Source organism: Podarcis pityusensis (genome assembly GCF_964106645.2).
Source record: "Podarcis pityusensis genome assembly, chromosome: 2".
NCBI classification, from domain to species: Eukaryota; Metazoa; Chordata; class Lepidosauria; order Squamata; family Lacertidae; genus Podarcis; species Podarcis pityusensis.
The window spans coordinates 12,866,836-12,894,397 of record NC_138029.1 but is presented as its reverse complement, the minus strand read 5'-3'; the positions used below and the strand labels follow the sequence as shown (position 1 = coordinate 12,894,397).

General features: G+C 44.5%; 1 long non-coding RNA gene across 2 annotated transcripts; it reads left to right on the top strand.

The window, feature by feature from the left end:
* Positions 1–60: 60 nt before the first annotated feature.
* Positions 61–27,562, top strand: LOC308471215. Of its 2 annotated transcripts, none has more exons than XR_013982800.1 (3): positions 61–379; positions 8,594–8,718; positions 27,319–27,562. It is a non-coding gene; the product is annotated as an uncharacterized lncRNA (long non-coding RNA). The 2 variants fall into 2 exon arrangements; XR_013982801.1 differs by lacking the exon at positions 61–379 and adding an exon at positions 407–1,137.

Here is a 27,562-nt window from a genome sequence, read left to right as displayed (position 1 = left end):
CTCTACGTGGGGCTACCTTTGAAGGTGACCCGGAAACTGCAATTAATCCAGAATGCGGCAGCTAGACTGGTGACTGGGAGTGGCTGCCGGTACCACATAACACCAGTCCTGAGAGATCTGCATTGGCTCCCAGTACGTTTCCGAGCACAATTCAAAGTGTTGGTGCTGACCTTTAAAGCCCTAAACGGCCTCGGTCCAGTATACCTGAAGGAGCGTCTCCACCCCCATCGTTCTGCCCGGACGCTGAGGTCCAGCGCTGAGGGCCTTCTGGCAGTTCCCTCATTGCGAGAAGTGAGGTTACAGGGAACCAGACAGAGGGCCTTCTCGGTAGTGGCGCCCGCCCTGTGGAACGCCCTCCCTTCAGATGTGAAGGAAATACGTAGGTATCTTGTCTTTAAAAGACATCTGAAGGCAGCCCTGTTTAGGGAAGTTTTTAATATTTAAGGCTGTATTGTTTTTAACACTCTATTGGGAGCCACCCAGAGTGGCTGGGGAAACTCAGCCAGATGGGCGGGTTACAAATTAATAATAATAATAATAATAATAATAATAATAATAATAATTACAGCATTTGCAGGTTATGTGCTTTAAAAAAGCAGAGTTGAAAATAAAGGGCGCACATTTAGGTTTGCCCTTCTTTGAATCTGTGGGAAAGAAGATGCTGATTCCCCGCATCTCTGGCCGACTCCCAGTGAAGATGTTAACTAAGTCGGAGGACGTGAAAGGGGATACGCGGTCCCCAATTCCTTCTCCCTCGTTGAACCTTTGGGCCTTTCATTTGCTTGTGCTTTCAGAAGCACACCAGACAGTGGGCCCTTTGTCTGAGGGGAAGGCCCGTTCCTTAGCAACCTCGCACCACCGACTTCGGAGGCAGAAGCACACAGGCCGGCCTACTTGGGACAGGAATGCGTCCTCGGATTGGCGCTGGGAATGCCAGGAATGCAGGCCTGCCCTGAGAGCTGTCCTCGGCTAAGCCATGCCCTTGCAAAAGGATCAAGAGGTCATTCAGCTCCTGGGACAGAATGCCTCAGTTTTCCCCCAAAGAAATGGCTCCGTGCCCTACTTCGCTGCAAGTTAAGGAGGGACGGAGACGCATGCATGCACACAGTCCCTCCCTGCATCTCGGCGTCTGCTCAGGTTTGTAATGTATTCCAGCAGGCCACCAAAAGGCCATCTTCATAAATGGTGAACAGCTTCTTTCTCGCTCAAGTCCCCATGCAGAAAACCTGGGAATTTGAATTGGACTGGGTGCCTAGCCCCGCCTACAGAGAGTGAATATTATCAACCGTATATTTACCTGGACACAATAAAAATGAGGGCAGTGGCATACGTTCCTCCCATGAAAATAGGGACGTCCTAGACAATTATTAAGGGACACGGGTGGTGCTGTGGGTTAAACCAGAGCCTAGGACTTGCCGATCAGAAGGTCAGCGGTTCGAATCCCTGCTCCTGCCAACCTAGCAGTTCAAAAGCATGTCAAAGTGCAAGTAGATAAATTGGTACCGCTCTGGCGGGAAGGTAAACGGTGTTTCCGTGTGCTGCTCTGGTTTGCCAGAAGCGGCTTAGTCATGCTGGCCACATGACCCGGAAGCTGTATGTCGGCTCCCTCGGCCAATAAAGCGAGATGAGCACCGCAACCCCAGAGTCAGCCACGACTGGACCTAATGATCTGGGGTCCCTTTACCTTTAGACTATTATTATTATTATTCCCCACACATCTAACTGGGTTGCTACTCTTGGCGGCTTCCAACATATATAAAAACATAATGAAACATGACACAAAACTCCATACCCTCCAACATTTATCCTATGAAAATAGGGACATCCAATAATAATAATAATAATAATAATAATAATAATAATAATAATAATTTATTTATACCCAATCCATCTGGCTGGGTTTCCCCAGCCAATCTGGGCTCCCAACAGAATATTAAAAACACAATAAAACATCAAACATTAAAAACTCCCCTACCCTTCAACATTTCTCAGATGGAAAAAGCTATGTACTAAGGAAAAGCAGGGCATTCCGGGATCAAATCAGAAACCGGAACAGCTTCTGTAAATCCAGGACTGTCCCTGGAAAATAGGGACACTTGGAGGTCTGCCATGGGTTGTATCCAATCCTACTCCAACTCAAAGTAGAGCCATTGAAATTGACGGACCTAAGTCATTTCCATTGACTTCACTGGGTCTGCTTAAATTGTGTGTCCAACATTAGAATAGTAAAGAACCATTCCTTTCCTGCCTGTTGTTGCAGTCTTATGATGATAAGTTGCAGCAATCCAAGCACTAGCGCAGAGTCTGGATGCTGCAGTTGTCCAAGCAGGAGGTCAGCCAGTCTGAAATGTGCTTGAGAACATAGCCTGGATTTGCAGTTTGGAGCTTTAAAACTGCTACAGGGTCAGGATTCCATATTTCTTTTCTGTGTTCTACGAAAGAGACAGCCCCATTTTAGCTAACTTGCCCTAGGAATTCCCCTGACCATTAGGGAGAGTGAGTCTGTTTGTTTTCTCTGTACAGCAGGGCTGGAGAACCTGTTATTTTTTGGGCATCCATCTGCCTTGAGAGACAATGGAGTGGGCTTCTAGGGGTGAAGTCAAACCACTGGAGAATCACAGCGCCTGCTGTGGCTGCAGAGACTGGTAACTCACAACTGCTGCCCCCCACATTGTTTTTGCTGCATTAGCAGCACCCAAGTGACCTCTCTGGGACCCAAGCCTGGGCAGTGTATATGGAGGCCCTGGGCTGTCCAGATATTATTGGACTCCCATCAGTCCTTGCTGGGGCTGATAAGAGTTGGAGTCAATCCTGTTCTACAAGAAGCTTATTCAGTTTCAGGTACTGTAGGGTGGTATCCATCAAAGTTTTACTCAAAGTAGAGCCACTGAAATTAATGAACATGACAAAGTTAGGGCCATGAATTTCAATGGATCTACTCTAAGTAAAAATTGGTTTAAATACCACCTTTTCTTTCTTGCAAAGTAGATGAAAGGGAATGGATTTATGAATGAAGACTTGCAGAAATAATACAGGCAGACAGTAGACTGATGCATCCATCCCTACGTCAGGCAGAGACCAGGCATGACCTTAAATAGATTTAGACTCTCCAGTTTTAGCACTGACCTCTATCAGCCAAAAATAAAAGCTGTCAGTACCCACTAATTCTACTGAGCACCTAGGTAACGCACCTAGAAAACGAACCAGGAGGAATCTGGGAAACCTCCAAAAACCTATTTTGTTCTACTTCACTATCTTAAACCGAGTGATAAAGTTTTGTGTGTCAACAAGCAAAGAGTATAATCTGAAGGACCCAAGTAGAAGTTCCATATACAGTGGTGCCTCGCAAGACGAAATTAATTCGTTCCGCGAGTTTTGTCGTCTTGCGATTTTTTTCGTCTTGCAAAGCACGGTGTCGGGAAAGTTTCGGAAAAGCTTCAAAAATCACCAAAGTCTTTAAAAACCTCAAAAAAGGCTACCACACCGCGTTCTATGAGTTGCTCCTCGAAGTCAAGTCGCAACTGTATTAACGGTGTTAAGAAAAAGGAAACAAACTTGCAAGACGTTTCCGTCTTGCGAAGCAAGCCCATAGGGAAAATCGTCTTGCGAAGCAGCTCAAAAAACAAAAAACCCTTTCATCTAGGGAGTTTTTTGTCTTGCGATGCATTCGTCTTGCGAGGTACCACTGTATGAATGGTGCAATCCTATGTATATTTACTTATTTTTGGATGACTGCCTTTATCAGCTACAAAATTTGTATCTGAAGGAAATTACACAAGATGCGAAGCTCAGGTATTCAGAAGTCAATGGATAATACAGTATACATGACAGGTTTATTATACAAGGAATATTGAAATGTCAATAAATCTGGCAAAGTATCTAATGAAATATGATCTCTTTAACTCCCTACTCCTCTGATTTGTCAGCATTTTCAACACAGGACTTAGATTTAGGTCACCTGAACATGTTCAGAGTGCTTTTCCATTATTGTTGACTAACCACAGCATGCAGATGTGGGAATAGGCCTTCTAAGCAAGTTTGAGCCCCAGCACCACATTATTAAGATGAACTGCTGACACTTAATATGGCTGCATTTCTGGAATGCGCACTACTGAAACATCATTATTTCAATTTTTAACTTGTTTCTTCTCTGTGATAGAAGAAGGATATATTCCTGCTTCAGCAGATTTTTTTGGTGGTGGTGGTGGTGGAGTTCAACATGTTCAGATCTTTAAGGAACTACTATACAGTAGTTACCACATTCATTAATTAGGACCAGAATGCATCAGATTTGTGAAGAGGGCTTTTGGAATAAATTCCCACTAAGCTCTTCTGGGCAGTCTTACTGATTTCGAGGGACTTTGGCAACAGCACATGCTTTGGTGCCCAGCTGCTTGGGAAGATGACTTCAGATGAGATTAGAAGGTTATGAAATGTAAGAAGAATGCCAAGAGGAAAATAATTAGGAATAATCAGAGTCAAATGTTCCCTGGACTGTGTTGAAATTTGCAAGCAGAAAAGAAATCAGGGACAATCAACATAAAACCTGCAGCAAATATTTGTTGTGATAATAAAGCACAAGTTGAAAGAAAACAGCATTTTGAGGGTGAATTGCTTTGGATTTTTTTTACACGTGAACTGATGACCTCTGCTAGAGTTTCAGCTGTTTCAGATATACACGCCCTATATAGCTGAAATGCAAGTGATGTCTTGCATGTGTGAATCAGCTGTCGCAGATTTAGATCTGCAGGCTATCACAGCGCTGGGTTACCTATTAGGCAAACTAGGGATTACCCACATAGAGCGCATTGCAGTAGTCCAAGCGGGAGATAACCAGCTCATGTACCACTCTGGCGAGTGCGCAGGCAGGTAGGGTCTCAGTCGGTGTACCAAATGGAGCTGGAAGACAGCTGCCCTGGACACAGAATTGACCTGCGCCTCCATGGACAACTGTTAAGTCCACAATGACTCCCAGGCTGTGCACCTGGTCCTTTAGGGGCACAGTTACCCCATTCAGGACCAGGGAGTTCCCCACATCTGGCCGTCTCCTGTCACCCAGAATCTTGCTGGCCCTTATTGACTTCTTTTACTCCTCCTGGTTGTACCAGTCGACCTCAAATGCCCATTTGCCTTTTGGGTCTGATTATCTTCCAATATATTAATTTGTAACCATAGTTTTAATGTGCATTTATTTATTTATTTAAACTGACCCCTTTCTATTATCTTTGATATGGACTTTAAAAATTTTTTATAATAAAATATTGTGTTTGATGGATTAAGTAGGTTTTTTTTTAAAGGAGTAGGGATTCTTTTCTCCTCCCTCTTTTTGTTTTTTCTGTATATACTAAAACTATCATACAAGTTCGGGAGATTTTTTTTGGGGGGGGAACCAATTACGGTGGTACCTCGGGTTACAGACGCTTCAGGTTACAGACTCCGCTAACCCAGAAATAGTACCTCGGGCTAACAACTTTGCTTCAGGATGAGAACAGAAATCGTGTGGCGGCAGCGGGAGGCCCCATTTGCTAAAGTGGTGCTTCAGGTTAAGAACGGACCTTCAGAACGAATTAAGTTCTTAATCCGAGGTACCACTGTATGGGTGTTGCAGCCCAGCAACATTGGAAGGGCACCAGGTTAGGAAAGGCTGCTGATTATTATTGTATAGCCTCATCTGCCTCATCTTTCTCTTCTTAAAAAAAAAATCTAAACAAAATATGAACATAAAAAACCCTTCAGCATCACCCTGAATTGGAAGAAGGATTATCATTATTTTATTATCCTGTTTCTTTGCCTAATGAAAACAAGGCAGGTAAAACCAGAGATTTGTACAACCAGCCACCATGGGTCTGCCAGTCAGACCTGGCTTTGTCAAATGCCATGAATTCTACAACACAATCACTAATCACACTTCTGAAGAAATCCCCATGTGGATGGGACCGGCTCTAGGAAATCCTGTAGCAAATTACCCTGACCATCCAATGAGCAACCCCCTCCTGGGCATCTTACTTTAGAGAAAGCTACTGAAATCTCCAATTCCCTGCCTTGGTTTAGAAGACCTTATGCTACCTGATGCAGCAAAATGCATTCCAGATTCCCAGGATGCCAAAGTACACATCCTGCTCTCCTTCTTCCCCTTGCCACCAGCCAGCCACCTTCTCTCTCGTTCAGGGTGGAATCTTGTTGTCTCATCCAACCCCACTAATTTCCAGTAAGCCCAGTCACCATTGAAGCCACAGGACCCTGTGTGAGCATAAGCTGGCTCAGACTGGCCTCTCAGAGCTCTGGCTAGTTTGCATCCCTCCCGCCAGCATTCCTTAGCCTGCTGTGCAAAAATAGAAGGGCAGCTTTGTGTGAGGTCACCAGGCTCACAAGGAAGTCTATCAGGACACTGCGGGTTGGGGGGGGGCAAACGACGACATTCCAGTTGCCAGCTATTTGGACCTTTTCCATTGTAAATACCTTACCTTTGGGAATGTCACTCCCCTCTTTTTCTCTCAAAGGGGTTGGAATCTAAAAGCATAGGAAAGGGGCAAACTGTTTTGCTTGCTTGCTTAGTGCTGAAACAAAGTAAGAGCCCATCTTGTAGGTGGCAACTGAAGGAAGAAAGAGAGATTTCAAGTTGGTCAGACAGATCATTATCAGAATGAAATAACAGTTGTGGTTTAAAATATTTGTTGCTATTCATTTGAAATGTAAAATGTAGAAGTTCACAGTACAGACAAGATATCTTAGCCTTTGTGGACTTATTTAAAAACCCAGGGACTTGCCAAAATAGGTAGATATGTTATAAAGCACAAGTGCAGCTCAGTGTGACTTACATTACATTAACCATTCCGATATCTTACAAAGGAACCCCAAAGAAAAATATGATCTTTTCATTATTGATTCTGTCAGTAATGCACATATATTTTTCATTATCACTAATGTAGCTATCAGGCTATGTGGCATGATGAATTACAAGTTCAAAGGCTTCAGTTGTTTCTGTTATTAGTTGATACTCAGGGGGCTTAAAAATAATGCCCCAAACTTAATGAATATGTGAAGTAAATATAGTACCTAATAACCTTACAGATGTGTAATTTTAATCTTATAGTACAAAAAAGAGTCTCCTCTCTCTGGAAGAAGGCCCATCCCTCCCTCTTCCTCAAAGTAGAGCTTTTTTTTTAACTTGGGGGAAAGAAGGAAGGGCATGGCTATAATCCAAATCACTTTTTTTATGAGCAGAGGACTCTTTTGAGCTTCCCCCTCTCAAATACTTATCCCTTTATCTGAAATTCCATTCCATGGTAAAGCTGTGTAGTTGTAGATGCTGAGGATATGTTGTTGTTGTTTAGTCGTTTAGTCGTGTCCGACTCTTCGTGACCCCATGGACCAGAGCATGCCAGGCACTTCTGTCTTCCACTGCCTCCCGCAGTTTGGTCAGACTCATGTTTGTAGCTTCGAGAACACTGTCCAACCATCTCGTCCTCTGTCGTCCCCTTCTTCTTGTGCCCTCCATCTTTCCCAACATCAGGGTCTTTTCCAGGGAGTCTTCTCTTCTCATGAGGTGGCCAAAGTACTGGAGCCTCAGCTTCACTGTCCTTCCAGTGAGCACTCAGGGCTGATTTCCTTCAGAATGGATAGGTTTGATCTTCTTGCAGTCCATGGGACTCTCAAGAGTCTCCTCCAGCACCATAGTTCAAAAGCATCAATTCTTCAGTGATCAGCCTTCTTTATGGTCCAGCTCTCACTTCCATACATCACTACTGGGAAAACCATAGCTTTAACAATACGGACCTTTGTTGGCAAGGTGACGTCTCTGCTTTTTAAGATGGTGTCTAGGTTTGCCATCGCCTTTCTCCCAAGGAGCAGGCGTCTTTTAATTTCGTGACTGCTGTCGCCATCTGCAGTGATCATGGAGCCCAAGAAAGTAAAATCTCTCACTGCCTCCATTTCTTCCCCTTCTATTTGCCAGGAGGTGATGGGACCAGTGGCCATGATCTTCATTTTTTTGATGTTGAGCTTCAGACCATATTTTGCGCTCTCCTCTTTCACCCTCATTAAAAGGTTCTTTAATTCCTCCTCACTTTCTGCCATCAAGGTTGTATCATCTGCATATCTGAGGTTGTTGATATTTCTTGCTGAGGATATATACAGCTGCAATATACTCGGAGTCGAGTGTGGATTTCATGCTCTTTATTCAGCTTATAGTAGTGAGGAATAGAAGTTCCCCCAAAATGCCTGCTTTATATACATTATTTACACAATGGGCCCCACGTGATTGGCTAATTCTGGGATTCTCCTGTAGGCCAATCAGGTTGCAGATTCACTTCCACCTGGAGTTGGATTGGGTGGCTCCTGCGGACCAATCAGACTGCTGCATTCCGGATCCTATTGTTCTAGGACCAATCAGACTGCTGCATTCTGAATCCTACTGTTCTAGGACCAATCAGACTGCTGCATTCTGAATCCTATTGTTCTAGGACCAATCAGACTGCTGCCTTTTGGATCCTATTCAACTCAGAACATAACAACAGCCCAGAGAATGAATGCAGGAGCTAATCTCTGCTTCTTCACATTTTTACCCCTTCCCCTTTTTTTGCTTTTATTTTAGGTACTCTCTCCCTGAAGCACCATGACACTTAACAAAAGTTGGTCTTAGTGCTGTTCCTTTCCCTTGTTGTGCTTCCTGCTTACAGAACAGCCGTTTCCAAACTGTGCCCAGTGAGAGAGGCTGAGGTATGTCTTGAAAAATTGCACGCGCTTGTTAGATGCTCAGTCATCAGAGTGGGGTAAGCCTATGCAGCCTGCCTTCCATCTGCCAGAATACAGGCAGTGGCAACATCATTCAAGACACAGGCAGTATGCACTGGCTATGGACTGGGGAGAAATTAGATTCAGTTCCCATTTAAAAACAAACCGTACATAATCTGTACTTTCTGAAAAAAAGATGTGAACTGAAACATGTTCAAAATTTGCACGGCGCTGAATTTGACAATGCAGCTCCCAGCAAAATGATGTGTACATAAATGCATATGCTGGGATAAAGTATCCCCCCCCCCTTTTAATTGCAAGCCGATGTGAAAATGTGGAGAGCTGTGGTTTTGATCAGGAAAATTAAAAATGGAGAGAAACCAAAACCAACAGATTCCCCTACCCCCAGTCTTGCCTCCCCTGCAACACCATCACCTTTGCCTAGAGATCATGATCCCATCCCTCTCTGACTGGGGAAAGGAAACCTGGAGGCAATATTAAAAGACCTTTTCCTGGTTTGAAAGGAAGGTGCTTGCCTATTGTTTTGGGTTCTGATCAAGACAATATATATGTATCTTTCTGAGTGGAAGAGTGAGGTGAGCCTCTGCTTTGAATCCTACCTATCAATGCCAGCTTTGCAGCTAATGGGCTCTTCTGTGCCCACTAGCCAGTTAAGTTGGCAGTACTGCATGCCCCTGTCCTCATGCCAAGCTAAGCTGATTTCCAAGCATCGCACACCCCAGCTGTTTGCCTGCCTGACTAAACTGCAGTGCCAGCCATACTGGCCTTCATCCTTCGTTAATGAGGTGGGGCTGCTTCTTTAAATATTATTCTGTTTGAGCTTCCTACCACTCTGTGGTACAGCCAGTGGCTTTCTCTCTTCACTTGGCTATTTATGGTCTCCATAATATTAACAGTAATTCACTGGCCTATGTTTGGGCTGTTTATCTTCCTCTGGGCAGCTTAGGCAGGGATTATAGGAAGCCTTTCACAGGCCTCGCGCTACAGAGCCTACATTTTCCCCTTTGGTTCTAGGGGCTCGCAAGCAGTCAACAGCTGGTGACAGACAATGGGTGGTGGAGTTGTTGACGTCCCCCTCCTACTGCTAAGGTACCACAATGACACCTGCTTGTTTGTGGGGTGAAGGAGAGGAGGGGCACAAGGAATTCAGCTGTGGGTCAGATGTGGGTGCTCCTTTGTCTCAATTTTATCTAGCAGTCCACTATAAATATCAAATGTTCCAATCTTCTCTCATACTGAGAAGAGCCATCTTAGCCTGTGGTTGTTAGGTAAAGGGACCCCTGACCATTAGGTCCAGTTGTGGCCGACTCTGGGGTTGCGGCGCTCATCTCGCTTTATTGGCTGAGGGAGCCGGCGTACAGCTTCCGGGTCATGTGGCCAGCATGACTAAGCCGCTTCTGGCGAACCAGAGCAGCGCACAGAAACGCCGTTTACCTTCCCACCAGAGCAGTACCTATTTATCTACTTGCACTTTGAGGCGCTTTCGAACTGCTAGGTTGGCAGGAGCAGGGACTGAGCAACGGGAGCTCACCCCGTCGCAAGGATTCGAACCGCCGACCTTCTGATCGGCAAGTCCTAGGCTCTGTGGTTTAACCCACAGCGCCACCCGCATCTGAATGGGTAGAAAGCAGGTTTGTCAAGATCACTGAGATCTGTGTGTGCTAAGAATACAACAGAAGGTGCAGGTTTGGGGGGAAGAGGCAGAGAAGGCCGAGCTGAGTTTTGTGGTACATAAGCAAAAGGCATGGCAGTTTATTGCCAATTCAGTGGTGTGCATGCAAGCACAGTTTGCAGATTGTCCAGATCACATTTTGCTCACTGAAAAAATTCCCATTTAATCTGGGTTTACTGTTTCTGCTGAAAATCTGTTACGGAAGAAGAAGAAGAAGGAGAAGGAGAAGAAGAAGAAGAAGAAAGTAGGGGGAATGGTAAATACAGATTAAACGAGATAGAGGGAATATCAGGTGGCATTTTCATGAGGTCAGCATTGTGTGAAATTGCAACAGCACTGAATCCACAATCAATTTCCACGTAGAAGTTTGCCTTTCTCCAGAGATCTGCTGCAGCAGCAGTGGACTTGCTTTGTGGCAGGGTGTTACATCTGTGCTGTGCCAGAAAGACCCTTTTGTGTTTGAAAGCATGTATGCCGGCTCCCTCGGCCAATAAAGCGAGATGAGCGCCGCAACCCCAGAGTCAGTCACAACTGGACCTAATGGTCAGGGGTCCCTTTACCTTTACCTTTACCCATTCGGAACACATCAGCATGTTCCACCTCCTCTCCTGCTACTCTAAGCAGCCAGACAGCAATATCTGTAACAAAAGGAAGGTACCTGGTTAGTAGGTTTAGTACAGTGTTTCCCAGACTTGGGATTCCAGCTGTTTTCAGACTACAATTCCCATCATCACTGGTCCTGCTGGCTAGGGATGATGTGAGTTGTAGTCCAAAAACAGCTGGAGACCCAAGTTTGGGAAACACTGGTTTAGTACCTGGTTAGACCTGGCTAGTAGGTCTGACCAACTTTTGGCAGTCTTTATGGACCTGTTAACTGTCTCCTATGCAAACCTCCAAATTTTCAATGATGTAATATCAGCCAGAAATTAGAATGACAGTAGAATGATATTAGAATGCTCACCAGGTGACCTTCCTAATAGTATTAGTCTTGGGGAAAATGCATGTACTGGTGAAAACAGCAGGCAAAATGCATTAAATTGAGGAAAACTGCTTTGCGAAAATACGGATTGCCAAAAAAGGCTGTACAATAGGAGAAATCCACACTAAAACAGTGATGAATTTTTATGAGGACTTAAAAAAAAAGCAAAAAGCAAAATGTGGAGAATTGAATTTAAGATTGTAAACATGAGAAACTGAAATGGACAAGGGTTGCCCATATCTATTAATGATACACTAGTACAAGCAACACCGCTTTTGGATGTGGGCAGTGGAGATTCAGGTGCTTCCACATAGAAATAAGCCCAGTTTTGCACATGCAAACCTACCTGAAGATGGGCTGCGATAGGTAACTTGATGACAGCTTTCACTAGGCCAAGGCCCACTCACCAAACTCCCCATTAATGACATTACACCCTCTACAAACAGGCGTTAACGCATAGGCATGAATAGATTCTCTGTTACATGCCCCAATCATTTATTTAACCTCCGAGGTGGCTTTGCCTCATCCCCCCCGGCAGAAAGCAGAACAAAATGCTTTCTATTTATATTTCCTCCCAGACACAGGCGTCCTTGTCTCCTGGCTTTGCCTTTGACACCATTACACACTGCTCGATTCTGCTGTCACTAGCGCGCACCAGTGCAAACGGACAGAAACTGAGTTAGGGCAGCGTAACATTGGCACACACGAGACCCAAATCCATCCCATGATGCTAAATAAAGCATGAATGGAGGAAACCGCACGTAGGTAACCACAGACTCCCCTCCCCATTGAATTCTCAGACCCAGAAATGTTTTGCACGTGCAGAAGCTGTACAGTGGTGCCTCGCAAGACGAAATTAATTCGTTCCGCAAGTCTCTTCGTCTTGCGAGTTTTTCGTCTTGCGATGCACGGTTTCCCATAGGAATGCATTGAAAATCAATTAATGCGTTCCTAGGGAAACCGCCTTCAGACCAGGTCCGGGGACAGTCTGTCCCCGGACCTCTTCTGAAGGCTGGGGGGGGGGCAAGGGCTTTTCTTCCCACCCCCAGCATTTTAAAAAACCCCGGGACAGCGGAGGACTTCTCCGCTGTCCGGGCGATCTTAAAATGCTGGCGGGCGGCATTTTAAAATCGCCCCGGGACAGCGGAGGACTTCTCCGCTGTCCGGGGCGATTTAAAAGCCCCTGGGAAGGCAGGCAGGGGGGACAAAGACTTTCGCCCCCCGCCAGCCTTCAGAAGAGGTCCTGGACCTCTTCTGAAGGCGGGCGGGGGGCGAAAGTCTTTGCTCCCCCCCTGCCTTCAAAAGCCCTCCGGGACAGGCAGGCAGGGGGGAGCAAAGACTTTCGCCCCCCGCCCACCTTCAGAAGGTGTTCCCGCCCCCCCCGCCCGGCTTCGGAGCACCGTTCCGAAGCCGGGCGGCGGCGGCAGGTGTTCCCTCCCCCCCGCCCGGCTTCGGAGGAGGTCCGAGGACAGTGGGGAAGACGCGCTGCGCTTCCCCACTGTCCCTGAGATTTCCTTATGGGCTGTCGTCTTGCGAAGCAAGCCCATAGGGAAATTCGTTTTGCGAAGCGCCTCCAAAATGGAAAACCCTTTCGTCTAGCGGGTTTTCCGTCTTGCGAGGCGTTCGTCTTGCGGGGTACCACTGTATTGTCTCTTGGTTTTTAAGCAAGGGGGTTTCTAGACAGTCTCTGTACCAGGGGGTGGTGGGTGGATGGTAGACAGCCTTTCATAGGGCCAGATAGCCTGGGGACGAGGTTAGGGGTGGGATGAGAAATTCAATTTAGTTTACAGGCAAATTTTTCTTAATCCACACTTTCCAAAGCAACATATAGACTTTTATGTTTAAACTGAAATGGATGTATTGGTGGTTACTTTATTTATTGTCGTTCCCCCCCCCCCCCGCCCAATATAACAGGCCTTATTAATAGTCTTACAATACATTACATATATACAGTACATCTTGTAAAGTAAATTGAGATTTCAATCATATACATGCAAAAATGTGTATATTAGCATAAATTCGTCCTAAAGTGCTGGTGAATTTTCATGAGGATATTATTATTATTATTAAAATCACAAACTGATATGGAAATGTGGAAAAGTATATTTAAGCTTGGGGGGAAATAGAAACTGAGAGAAACCAGTATTGACATACTCACCCATTTCTAGCTGATAGTGATCTAATTTATTTGCTTGTGTGTTTTATGAGATTTATATTGTGCCACATGTCTCCAAAGGAGCCTTCAAGGCAGTTGGAAGAATGGAAACCCAGCATCATTAATTTTATCCCTCTCTAGGGAGTGGGGAGGCCCTGACTTGCAGCTGACATAGGATCTCTTGCGATTGCCATTTGTCAACAAGACCCTAGAAGCATTTATAGTTCTCGGGCAACCAGGAGAAGGCCAGAGTCAACCTATCAGAGCAGGATCATGCAAATATTCTCACAGACCAAATAAGAGGCTGCAGTTCCTTTGTCTGGCAGCTGTTACCAAAAACAGCTTAGAGAGAGATCCTGCTGCCCCAACTGATAGTAGAGCATGGTTCAGAATGTGTACCCTTCCACCACCACCCCCCAGACACTAAGAAGATTAGATTATTATTTTTTTAAGATAATTTATTACGGCCAAAGACCTGCTCGCATAACACAATAAAAACAGCATTCATAAAGATAAAATATACAATCAGAGCAGATTGCAGCAATAGCTCATGAGTTAAAATTGAGATATATACATACACCCGTACAAATGAGATTTGGGCTACCATAAAAATTGACCCTGAGGCGCCCCAAAGGGTGACTTCAGCATTTCCCTAGTAAGCTATTTTATTCTAGAGGATAATCTGTGCCTACAAATCTGGGCGCAGAATCTGGCTACCAGCCAGGTCGTCTTGTGATCTTTGCCTAAGAGGAGAGAATTAAGTTTAGACTTGTCTGAAAGATCGGCGAGCCTCTTCAGGAAAGGATCAATGGTGACTCTACGAATCTTAACATAAAAAGGACATCTAAAAAATATATGTTCAAGGTTTCCTATTTCCTCTAATGGGCAGGCGCAAAGTCTCTGTGCTATAAGAGCCTTCTTCTTGGGTTTCTGGATGCAAGGAAATAGAGATATGTTGCTGGGGCGGCTACATATCTCCCGTTTACTATGATTCTGAGAAGATTAGTTTACCTGGGCTTCTAAGTGCCCCACCTGAAGCTCAACATCAAAAAAATCAAGATCATGGCCACTGGTCCCATCACCTCCTGGCAAATAGAAGGGAAAGAAATGGAGGCAGTGAGAGATTTTACTTTCTTGGGCTCCATGATCACTGCAGATGGTGACAGCAGTCACGAAATTAAAAGACGCCTGCTTCTTGGGAGAAAAGCAATGGCGAACCTAGACAGCATCTTAAAAAGCAGAGACATCACCTTGCCGACAAAGGTCTGTGTAGTTAAAGCTATGGTTTTCCCAGTAGTGATGTATGGAAGTGAGAGCTGGACCATAAAGAAGGCTGATCACTGAAGAATTTATGCTTTTGAATTATGGTGCTGGAGGAGACTCTTGAGAGTCCCATGGACCGCAAGAAGATCAAACCTATCCATTCTGAAGGAAAGCAGCCCTGAGTGCTCACTGGAAGGATAAATCCTGAAGCTGAGGCTCCAATACTTTGGCCACCTCATGAGAAGAGAAGACTCCCTGGAAAGCACCCTGATGCTGGGAAAGATGGAGGGCACAAGGAGAAGGGGACGACAGAGGATGAGATGGTTGGACAGTTTTCTCGAAGCTACCAGCATGAGTTTGACTAAGCTGCGGGAGGCGGTGGAGGACAGGGGTGCCTGGCGTGCTCTGATCCAGGGGGTCACAAAGAGTTGGACACGACTAAACGACTAAACAACAACAACAACAGAATCCCCTTGGATCAAATGGCACAAACTGAACTTTAAACAAAACAGTTTATTTTTTTCACAAAATACACAGAGCATGGTATCGTATCCTCCAACCCTCCCGATTTTCCAAGGACAACCCAGAATTGCAGAAGCCCTCCCAGCTTCTGACTGGATCCTGGAATGTCTCGTTTTGATGCCACACTCCTGTGCCAACCAGCTGGCACCTGCCAGAGCATGAGACCAGAAGACGCACACCCCGATTTTCATCAGTGGAATGTTGGAGGGTATGTGTTACTCCCCTCCCAAGTGACCCAGAAACATCACAAAAAGGGGCAGAATGGGGCGGTGGTTGGAATGGGGTGCTTGCAGGCTTTTTCCGATGGTGTTTCAAATACAGTGGTACCTCGGGTTAAGTACTTAATTCGTTCTGGAGGTCCGTTCTTAACCTGAAACTGTTCTTAACCTGAAGCACCACTTTAGCTAATGGGGCCTCCGGCTGCCACCAGAGCACGATTTCTGTTCTCATCCTGAAGCAAAGTTCTTAACCCAAGGTACTATTTCTGGGTTAGCGGAGTCTGTAACCTGAAGCATATGTAACCTGAAGCCTATGTAACCCGAGGTACCACTGTATAAGTGATTTCACTGATGTTCATGGTGCCTCGGAACATAACCTCTGCGTAAATGGGGGGTTGCCTGTTTTGCAGTGAAAATACGTAAGCGGTTGTTTCTAGCTTCTAAACTACTTACTTACTAAAGTAGGCCGTCAGCGTCTCTTACATGTTGGAAGCCTAGACGAGTTTAAAATCAGCCATATTTCCTTATTCCTTCCTGGAATATTTCTTATGTGGGCTTTAGGTTAGCTTTCCCAGCTAACTCCAACTGAAGACCCTAAACACAGGACGTGGCTAAACCTTTATAGATCTTTGCCTGTGAAACTGACACAGTTCCTCTTCTGCACTAGGAAGCTGGAACGGGTGAAGCCAGGGTCACAAGGATCAACCTTGGTTGCTCACTTAGGAAGGAAGGGTGTGGAAGGAATGCAGGATGCAGGAAGGGCCACTAAGATTCGGGGGTAAAATGAAGGTCAACTTGAACATTTTATGCATTTCCTACCGTTTAACATTAACCTTCCCAACTGTCCGCGACATTCAAGTTGTTCTTTTGATTCTAAAATACAGTGGTACCTCGGGTTACATACGCTTCAGGTTACAGACTCCGCTAACCCAGAAATAGTACCTCAGGTTAAGAACTTTGCTTCAGGATGAGAACAGAAATCGTTCTCTAGCGGCGCAGCAGCAGCGGGAGGCCCCATTAGCTAAAGTGGTGCTTCAGGTTAAGAACAGTTTCAGGTTAAGAACGGACCTCTAGAACGAATTAAGTTCTTAACCCGAGGTACTACTGTATCATGTTCTGAATGCTGGTTAACATATGAGAAAAGGTTTTGGCAAAGGAATGGTTTCTTAGAAAGCCGGACTTTGGACTTGCAGCAACAATATTTACTGCAATTGTGTCAATAATCTGTAGGCACTTCATCAGACATCGTATAAGTTGAACGATGGGTTTCACTATCACCCATTGTGATAGTAGTGATGGCCACCAACTTCGATGTGCTTTAAAAGGGAATTAGAGCAAATCATGGCAGATGAGGCTTCTAATGGTTCCAAGTTGTAATGGCTATACAGTACCTCCATTATTGGAGACAGCATGGCTCTGAATGAATGCCAGCTGCTGAGGAACATGAACAAAAGAGGTTAGGGTTGCCAGATTTTAAAAAATAAAAACCATGATACCCCAAGATACTCCGCCTTTCACCCCGGATGTCAATTCTGCCTTTGAGATATATATATATATATATATATATATATATATAGATATAGATATAGATATAGATGATATAGATATAGATATATATATATACACGTTTTAACCACTTCTTATGCATTTCTTAACTTTATATTGCCTTTACATCTCTTAACAAATCATCCTTCCCCTTCTCCATTTTTGCAATACTTCCAATAATATTCCTCACAAAACGTCTTGCAAACCTACAAACGTCATCTGATCCTCACAAATTTCAAGTAGTCCGTAAATTTACTCCAGTCTTCTGCGAATTTATGGTCCCGCCGGTTTCAAATCCTTCCTGTTAGTTTACAGTGGTGCCCCGCAAGACGAATGCCTCGCAAGACGGAAAACCCGCTAGACGAAAGGGTTTTCCGTTTTTGAGTTGCTTCGCAGGACAAATTTCCCTATGGGCTTGCTTCGCAAGACGAAAATGTCTTGCGAGTCTTGAGATTTTTTTTTTGCTCCCCCCCCCCCTTATCTAATCCGCTTAGCCTTTAATAGCCTTTAATAGCCTTTTAGCAGCTAATCCGCTAAGCCTTTAAGCCTTTAATAGCCGCTAAACCGCTAATAGCGCTAATCCGTTAAGCCGCTAATAGGGTTGCTTCGCAAGACGAAAAAACCGCTAGACGAAGACTCTCGCGGAACGGATTAATTTCGTCTTGCGAGGCACCACTGTATCTAGTTCTGCATAGTCCATTAACTTCATTCTCCATTCTTCAAGTCAGTTCTGCCTTTGAAAGCCCATATGTTTGGACATATGGCAGCCCTATTGTCCACTATGGAAACAGAATATCAGACCCTCCAAGTGTCCCTATTTTCCACGACAGTCCTAGATTTACAGTTTCTGATTTGATCCTGGAACGCCCCGCTTTTCCTAAGGACATCCCTATTTCATCAGAGAAATATTGGAGCGTATGGTATTATGCGACCCTCGAGCCAAGGAGATAAGTAACTACACAACCTTCAGAAGACTTCTAAAGGCAGTCCTATATGGGGAAGGTGTTTTAAATGTTTTATTATGTTTTTATATATTTTGGAAGCCACCCAGAGTGGCTGGAGCAACCCAGTCAGATAGGTGGAGTATAAATAATAAAATTGTTATTGAACAGGATATACCTATTTTCATTGGAGAAATGTTGGAGGGTTTGGAATATTGGACTAAATTGGTCAGATCCTGCAGGGTTGCTTTTTTTGAGTGGCCTTCATACACAACAACCAAAATGTCATTTACTGAGGGGCTCATGACTGGAGGAGATGGAGGAATGTCTTTGCTGGCATTACTAGATCATGGGTAGGCAAACTAAGGCCTGGGGGCCGGATCCAGCCCAATTGCCTTCTAAATCCAGCCTGTGGACAGTCCAGGAATCAGCATGTTTTTACATGAGTAGAATGTGTCCTTTTATTTAAAATGCATCTCTGGGTTATTTGTGGGGCCTGCCTGGTGTTTTTATATGAGTAGAATGTGCGCTTTTATTTAAAATGCATCTCTGGGTTATTTGTGGGGCATAGGAATTTGTTCATTCCCCCCCCCAAAAAAAATAGTTCGGCCCCCCACTAGGTCTGAGGGACAGTGGACCGGCCCCCTTCTGAAAAAGTTTGCTGACCCCTGTACTAGATGTTTAAGGCACCAATTGCTACTGCCAGAAAGAATCCATTATCACCACCAACAAAAAGAATAAAGCAGTAAATAAATAACATTGAGAACTATCAGAAACTTATTTTCTGCAGTGAAATATATTTATGCCACCCACACCCTCATGCCCAGAGGAGGTTGCTTTTCTCAATAGTCTATTGTGGAATATATAGCTGAGTTAACAACCCACAAACCCACCTGTCCTCAAAGGTCACAAAAGCAGTATTCTCTGCAGGGGCAGGACTCAGCGAGCTTGAGAATTATAGCTTAGGAAGCCAAGTGGGCGGAAAGTTGTTAACACTTGCTGGGACAGAGGATGGAGGAGGCAAATCACCCCACCCACAAGCAATGGAACCTTGGACATTGTCTCCACACTTCAGACTGCGACATTGAAGGGAGCCAGGTGAGACTTCCTTGGTGCCAAAAGAAGACATTTCACACCTTCTGTTATTTTCAGTCAAAATAACCAGGGCATTTGAAAGAAAATATACTCTGGCTTGAAAAACAAACTTCATGTTTATGCTTTCCATGGTATGATCTTCCAAACCAATCAGGAGAGGAAATAAGCAATTATTGCTGTTCTTTGAATGGGTCTATGTGGGGCACCAGGGTTCCTTGCAGCCAAAGATGCTCCATTTTTCTCCTTGTGGTTGGGACGTGGCACAGACTGGTGTGTCCTTGTGTAACCACCAGTGGCATTAATCTACTGACAACATGTTGGTGGAGTTGGGATCCTCTTAAGTCAGGGATTCTAGGCTAGCATAGTTAATGATATGGGAAGATGGGAGTTCAACAACATTGAGAGGGTCACAATACCCCCAATTCTTAGCTTAATTTTAGTTCTCAAAGCCCATGGAATCAAGCACTTCAGCGGTGATAGTAGTAGTGATTGCTCAGGTATGTGCAAACTCCATTCTGAAACCTTCCCTCAAAATATATTTTAACATTTTACCTTGCCTCTTTTCATAGTCGGTCTGGGGGCCTTTCGGTAGCCATTAATTTACCGTATATTTGAGCTTTAATTTTTACCAGGTTCATCATTTTACAATTTTACAAGCTAAGAGAAAGAATGCAATATCCCTTACAAGGTCTGAATATCTTATAGTAGAATTTGAGCATACTACTTAAGGTCTGGCTTCCAGGATATATTCCTTTCCAGCTGACAAAACAGCAAATTCTTTTATTCGTTAAAAGGGCTCTGGGAACATGATATTGGACAAGTTGTACAAGATGAGGCCTGGACTAACTTGTGGAATAAACAACTTGTAAAATCTGTCTCTGCAATGGCCAGAGAATGTTCCTTAAGAAGGATCCATTGCTGGTATCTAACTCCACTCAATGCCACCTAGTTCAGTTCTGAGTGTTATAACTGTTATATACAGTATGGGCTATGGGGCTCATATATACATAAGTGTTGGGAATGTCTGGCCAGTGCATCACATTGGACCATGATTTTTAAGGAGATCACTGCGATTTCAGAGCAAACCGTATCACTCAGTTGGCACTGAATATATAGGAGGTGGAAGAATGAAGATTTTGAAAACAAATCATTCCTGTAAGGCTGGAGACAGAAAGAAAGTTTGAAACTGTCAGGTACACTTACTTTGGATGTGTGGCTCCACAGATTTTGGAACAACAGTATTGCAGAAAAAATGGATATTTACTGCAAATTTAGCCAAGGGGAAAGCAAAGCCAATGTACTTTTTCTTCGCCATTTGGAATCCATTTATGAATGTATTAAAATGCCTGGACCAAAACTAGATGTGTCAAATACATTTCTCCAGTTGTAGAGAACTGATCTTCTCCTGAAACAGAACATAAAGGAAATGGCAATTATTCACACAATTTTTTTATACAAGAATACATGGATATGATTATGCTTAGTGAAACTCTAGTGTGTGCGTTACTTACATTTGCTTATTGTTAATTACCTCTTCATCTGTACAGCATACCGTTGTCCTATGTTTTTTGCAAATGTAAGAAAACTTTGTATGCCACGTTAATGTTTAATAAATTTGAGAATTAAAAGCAACAACAGCAAGCCACCACGTTGTTTCTGAGGCAAAATGTGCTTCTTTGCTTCATCATAATTTATTTATCAGAATGCAAGACTTTTACATGTTTGTTTTGCTTCTATGGTTAAATAAAATAACAAAGATGAGGATTTTCTATATTTCCATCTGCAAATGACTCCACAAACACAAGCTGATCTATTAAACAAAGTCCTTTCCAGTACCAATAGGAACTGGACAGAAAAGTACTTTGAGGCACAGAATGAAGGCTCAATCCAGAATACATACCACGGCCAACTCAAAGAAACTCAGGAGCTATGAAGATCAGACCTTTGAGGTCTTCCATCTTTCTTTCCATTAGGTTGGGTTTCGGGAGAGGGTTGATTTACTAAATAAATTTAGCATGTCTGCGTCTCTTTTTCCTTGCAGCTTGGGTTTGTCATAAAGCATATCCTCCAGCTCAGTGGGCTTAAACATTTCCAAGACCGCATCACACCTTTTAGGGCTGTCACATCGCAGCCCAGAGGTCTGGCCTTACGTGCCTGTATGTCCTGCCATGCAGCAGGAGGGAAACGAGAGAGATGTGGCTTGTCTCTCAAATTATTTCCATGGCTGTGATGTCCCTTCCTTTCTTCCACCCATGAAAATGAGCAGGAAAGCAAATATGATGCCTAAGATAGGTCCATAGGGAGAAACTGGTGAAAGGTACTGTAACTAAGGGATGCGGGTGGCGCTGTGGGTTAAACCACAGAGTCTAGGACTTGCCAATCAGAAGGTCGGCGGTTCGAATCCCTGCGACGGGGTGAGCTCCCGTTACTCAGTCCCTGCTCCTGCCAACCTAGCAGTTTGAAAGCACATCAAAAGTGCAAGTAGGTAAATAGGTACCACTCCGTTGGGAAGGTAAACGGCGTTTCTATGCACTGCTCTGGTCGCCAGAAGCGGCTTAGTCATGCTGGCCACATGACCCGGAAGCTGTATGCTGGCTCCCTCGGCCAATAAAGCGAGATGAGCGCCGCAACCCCAGAGTCGGTCACAACTGGACCCAATGGTCAGGACTCCCTTTACCTTTACTGCAACTAAGTTGTCTCCCTGTCATGACTACTGAACCTGACCCGCTTTACTGCCCCAGGGAAGGCTCTGGTGAGGGTGAAGATGCAAACTCCTCAAGGAGGAACATTCAGCATTTCCTCCTGTGGCCTCCTGTGGGGACATACCTCTTCCAACTCCCTCAGGCTCTGAGGACGACTCCCCAGTAACTTCTTTGTCTCCTCTGTCTCACAAAAACCAGAGATTATATTTTAGAACTGGACAAGGACCTGCTAAATGCACCACCATCTCCTTTAGGAGTCAGGGCTAACTGATGAACAGGACTTGGAGCTGCAACTCCTCACTGAGACAACATCTTTCCCATTGCCCAAGATGTGGAGCCAGTAGAACTCACTTGGAGCTTTCCATGGTCCTGATAAAGCCTGCCTGATGAGGCTGTGTCGTCTTCTTCTTCTTCTTCTTCTTCTTCTTCTTCTTCTTCTTCTCTTGCTTACCTGTGATTTTACCTGTGGGCTTAATGAGTACACTTCACCTGCTGTAATCTTTCCTAAGTGCTACCACTTGCCTTAAGAATAGAACTGAACAGAATATTCTCAGCACATCTAAGAATTTAAAGATACAGATCAGATCTCACTCTTAACCCTAACTTTCAGTGTGGGACCCACTCTTATTTTTGTTCTTTTCTCCTCCTCTTCTCCATCATTCTGCTGCTTACGTTCTCCATGCAACATGGCTGGAACTTTCTCTACCGATAAGCAAAGGCCCAGTTACAGCCATATTAGTGTGCTGGTCCCGTGGGCTAACCGAGAGGCGAGGTCCGAGTCCAGTCCGAGGTCAAAGGTGCAGTATGGAGGCAGTCCGAAGAAGTTGAAGCTGGATGCAGGGCAGGTAGTAGGGTGAGGTCAGGAACTCTGGCAGGATAGCAGGACAGGGTTCAGGCAGGAACTGAAAATCAACAAAGTTGCTCCCACAACTTGGGACTGAGGCTGACTGGCTTTTATCTGCCTCATGGCACAGGGTGGCCCCGATCCTCAGGTGACTCGCCTCTCCTGGCCTGGAGGCGATCACTCCTCCTGCGGGAACTTAGTTCCCTCCGCCTCTCTGCCCTGAGCCTCTGCAGCTCAGGAGAAGCTGGAGGGTTACCGGACCCAGAGGTAACCTCAGCTTCCCCTGACGGGGCTGAGAGTGGAGCACCTGCAGGCAATGGGTCCTCCACCCCCTCAGGAGCCAGAGCAGACTCAGCTGGTGCCTGCACCTGAGGATCCAGCACAGGTGAGGACCCTTCAGGCTCAAGCCCCAGCCCCGGCTCAGCTGGTTCTGGAGGCGGGGACTTCTGTGCAGGCTGGGATTCTTCAGGTTCAGCATCCGAATCTGAATCCCAGGCCATCACAATTAGGTTCTCTTCCCCTCTCGAGAACACACTGTACATAAATTTATTTCTTCATACCCTTCTTTTCCCGCAACAAAGATCTTTAAGAAGGTAAAGTGAGGAATTTCCACTGCTATTACTCACTTGTTAGGCTGTGATACACCAGCTGAAGACCAAGTGCTCTGTTGGTATTCATTTAATAGGTGGAGGCCAGCCTTCCTCAATAGTGCTCTCTTGATGCTTTGGACTACATTTCCCATCATCCCCAGCTGGCTGATAGTCAGGGTTGAAAGAAGTTGTAGTCCAGAATAATGGGAGGGCACACTTTTCTCACACTTTGCACCAACTGCATTTAAAAGCCCAGCTCTTTTTCAGATTTGGCTCATTGACCAAATCCGCTCCTTCTGGCACAAACATACTGCTGCACATGTTCACTCACCTTCAGAACAAAAAGAGCACAGCATTGCAGACAGCTTAGGCTGTGGCTAATCATCCTGAACTGCCTTCAAAACATATTTAGCCCTTGTCTTCAGAGTCTAGACTAGAACATTTTAACAAGCAGCACTGGACATTTAGCTCCAGACAGAGCTGTCCATTCACACAATGTTTTGGGGATTGTGTTGGAAGGCAGACCCTCCAAGTGTCCCTATTTTCCAGGGACAGTCCCAGATTTACAGAAACCATACCAGTTTCTGATTCGATCTCAGAAATCGATCCCACTTTCCCGTAGGATGTCCCTAGTTTCATCAGAGAAATATTGGAGCGTATGGTATTATGTGACCCTCGAGCCATCTGAAGGGAGCCCTGTATAGGGAAGGTTGTTTTTTTAATGTTTAGTATTTTATTATGTTTTTATATATGTTGGAAGATGTCCAGAGTGGCTGGGATAACAACAACAACAACAACAACAACAACAACAATTTTATTTAATTTATTTATTTAATAATAATATTTATTTATTTATTTATTTATCGGTTTATTTATTATTAATAATAATGCAATAAAGGTAAAGGTACCTCTGACCATTAGGTCCAGTCGTGGACGACTCTGGGGTTGCGCGCTCATCTCGCTCTATAGGCCGAGGGAGCCGGCATTTGTCCGCAGACAGCTTCCGGGTCATGTGGCCAGCATGACTAAGCCGCTCCTGGCGAACCAGAGCAGCGCACAGAAACACTGTTTACCTTCCCGCCGGAGCGGTACCTATTTATCTACTTGCACTTTGAGGTGCTTTCGAACTGCTAGGTGGGCAGGAGCAGGGACCGAGCAACGGGAGCTCACTCCGTTGCAGGGATTCGAACCGCCAACCTTCTGATCGGCAAGCCCTAGGCTCTGTGATTTAGACCACTGCGCCACCCGCATCCCTAATAATGCAATAGGATGTCCCTATTTTAATCAGAGAAATGTTGGAGGGTATGGGGAGGACCATTAATTACACAGAGCTGGGGCCGTGTTACAGCAACAGGGCTGAAGGCCTGCAGGCAACTTGTTAGTCAAGTCAGGAGGCAGGTAGCCAAGCTGTCAATCTCAGAACAGCTCGGTTGATGCCTATGATGCAGACTGGAGAGAAGGCCTTTCTGGTTGCGGTGCCCTATGTATGGAATGCCCTGCCCAGGGAGGCTTGCCAGGCACCAACCATGATGTCATTCCAGTGCCAGGCAGTGCTGTTTGCTCAGGTAGAAACATGCATGTAAAGTACATTTAAAGCACATGGCTTCTCCCAGGGCATCCTGAGAACAGTAGTTTGTTAAGGGTGCTGGGAATTATAGCTCTGAGAAGGGTAAACTGCAGTTCTCAGAATTCTTTGGGGAAAGCCATATTTCTGAAATGTACAGTGTGGATGGGACCATAATGGCACATAACTGGCTTGAATGAGATTTTTTTTTATTACTTTTTTTTTTTACCAACAACCAAAAGACAGTGAGACCCCCCCCCCGGGCGGCTGATACATTGGGTATACATAATCAATAATAACATATTCAAATCAACCATATGTACAATTCTATGTACATTAACACTCCTCCCGCCACAAGGTTTATTTAACTTTTAACATTTTAATTGCCCCAAATTGTTCAGACCTGCCCAAATAATTCAATATCTTCTGAAACCAATCCTCCTCCTTCTCACTGACCTTAAACCCTTTCATTCTGTGTATCTTCACAGTTAGATATTCTAAAATTATAATATTTTTCAGTTTTTCCTCCATTGGTTCACCCCTAGCTCTTCTGCATTTTTCCAATTACTCTCTAAAACCTGTCTGGCTGCAATTACCATCAGTTTTACCCATTTATATTCCTCTTTCGTTTCTAGCTCGGTGCTACTCAGGCTAATAAAAACCATTAATTTAGATATTTCCACCTTCCTACCCACAATTCCCAATATTTCTATACCAATCTGTTTCCAGAATTCATTAACTAACGGACAATCCCACCACATATGGCTTGAATGAGATTTAATCTGACCTGCTATATCTTTATACTGAATCTTCATGCTGTTGTTTGGTTCACTTGTTGCTTTAAACATGTGATTTGAGATTGACCTGATACACTGTCCTGGGAGTTTCTCGGAAGGGTGGTCTAACACGATTCATAAATAAGGAAATGCCTGACCTTTTGAGATACTCAGACTGTAGAGCTAGACTAGAGTCGGCAGCCCTTTTGGTCCCATGTAGCCATATAACAACTTCCAGCCATCTGCAATGATGGTGCTAAAGTTTGTTCTAGCAGCTCCCTTTGCTTTAAGCTACCACGAAGGAGCAGAAAGGAAAGTCTGGATTCCACTGCTAGAATTCTCACTTAGAGACCTCAGGCTCCTGACATAGGCAGCTGGTACTTATGGGGCACAATTCACAAGCCTTGTCTTAACAGTCCAGCTTAGATACAGTCTGGTACTTTGTTCCTATAAACATCTTGATTCTCGTTAAGGAACTGGAAAGTAAATACAGATATAGATATATAAAGACAAGGACAGAATGCACTAGGAAGCTGTCTGCTAGCTCAAGTCCCATTAAAATGAATAGGATCTAGTATGCTCTGGGTAGCTCAGTTGGTTAGAGTGTGGTGCTGATAACATCAAGGTTGGAGGTTCGATCCCCATATGGGACATCGACATATTCCTGCATTGCAGGGGGTTGGACTAGATGATCCTTAGGGTACCTTCCAACTTTACAGTTCTATGATTTAGAGGACAAATTTTTTAAAAGACAAATTTCGTACTATTTGGTTTGACTTTGTTGAATATATAGTAAAATTTTTAAAATCCCAATAGAATACCAGATCAGTGTGAACTTAATAATAATAGTAATAAGAATAACAATAACAATAGCAATAGCAATAGCAATAGCAATAATAATAATTTTATTATTTATTAATACCCTGCCCATCTGGCTGGGTTGCCCCAGTCAGTCTGGGTGGGGTGGTTTCCAACACATATAAGAACATAACAAAACATCAAACATTAAAAACTTCCTCATACATGTCTTATAAAAGTTGTATAGTTATTTATCTCCTTGACATCTGATAGGAAGGTATTCCACAGGGAGGGTGCTACTGCGAGAAGGCCCTCTGCCTGGTTCCCTGTAATTTGGGGGAACTGGCAGAAGGCCCTCGGAGGTGGACCTCAGTGTCCAGGCTGAATGATGGGGATGGAGACTCTCCTTCAGATATACAGCCATTTAGGGCTTTAAAGTTCAGCACCGGCACTTTGAATAATGGTCAGAAACATATTGAAAGCCAGTGTAGATCCTTTAGGACTGGTGTCATATAGAATCAATAAGTCAGCGGTTGGTTCTTTTGAGAATCTGATGCACTTGATGGACACAATGGGTCATGATTTACCAAACATTTGTGATGCAACATATTTTAATGCAATAGTTCTATATTTTAAAGGTTTTTGGGGAAAGGGGCAGGGGATCCAGGCCCCGGTGCAAGAGACCCAGAGTTCCTTGGGTCACTGAATAACAATATCAATTCTCAGAATCTGGTTCTGCAATACCTGTATAGACGTAGCACCAAAGTTAACTTGCGAGTTAACTTGCATTGCAACTAAAGCTTCAGTTTGGCAAGTCTCTCTCATTTTCACCTTAAAACAGTCCAGGTATGAAGATGCTGGCCCTTCTGAATCTGTCTCGTTCACTTTTTCCCTGTTCAGGTGGAGGAGTCTGGCTCCTGGCAGCTGTTCCTGTTGCACTTGGAGGCTGATGAAAAACAACCCATGAAGGCCAGTCTGTTTAAGTAGCATTTATATTGGTGTGCTGGCATAATTTTTATTTTTCGAAAGGATACCATCCTGCTCAGCAGTCTCATACAAAACTGTGATTGACATCAATGTGAATTTTGCTGGCTGACACCATCAAGGAACAAACCCATCAGAGGAATTAAAAATGTTGACACTG